This window comes from Tetrapisispora phaffii, chromosome 12 (assembly GCF_000236905.1).
Source record: "Tetrapisispora phaffii CBS 4417 chromosome 12, complete genome".
In the NCBI taxonomy this organism is placed as follows: Eukaryota; Fungi; Ascomycota; class Saccharomycetes; order Saccharomycetales; family Saccharomycetaceae; genus Tetrapisispora; species Tetrapisispora phaffii.
The window spans coordinates 3,748-4,290 of record NC_016531.1 but is presented as its reverse complement, the minus strand read 5'-3'; positions in this window follow the sequence as shown (position 1 = coordinate 4,290).

Sequence of the window (543 nt, the reverse complement as noted above, 5' to 3'; positions counted from 1 at the left end):
GTCTTTTCAAAATCTATTTTCTTAGTTTTATAGTTTCTCTCATAAACATTATTTTTACATTTAGACATTCCAAAGGGTGAAGAGATATAATAATGTATTGACTTCATCGTTTCCTATTGCAAGTAGTGCAGGCGCATTGGGTCTAGTGTAATCAGCCAGTTCTTCTAACTGTTCATACAAGGGTGAGTCCCAACTATCTCCGTCACCCGCAATAACTATACTGTCATAAAGCTCATTAATTGCTTCACATTTTATAACAGTGAAAGAAACATCAAACTTACGTGGGTCCTTTGCTTCTGTTTGGCTTTTTCTCGACTTCCATATAAACATAGTATATTGTTACTGGGTATTTGTGGACTTAGTCATTGCATATCAATGCACATGAAATCAGGTTCTGGAAGTAATGTAAGCCTAATTCGAACATCAGAATTCCAATTACACGACTTAGTTTAAATACCGCTTAGGTAAACGAACTTCAAGAACATATATACTTTCTGCTTCCTGTTATAGCAAACTGGGAGTTGAATTAAGCAGGCACTTGCA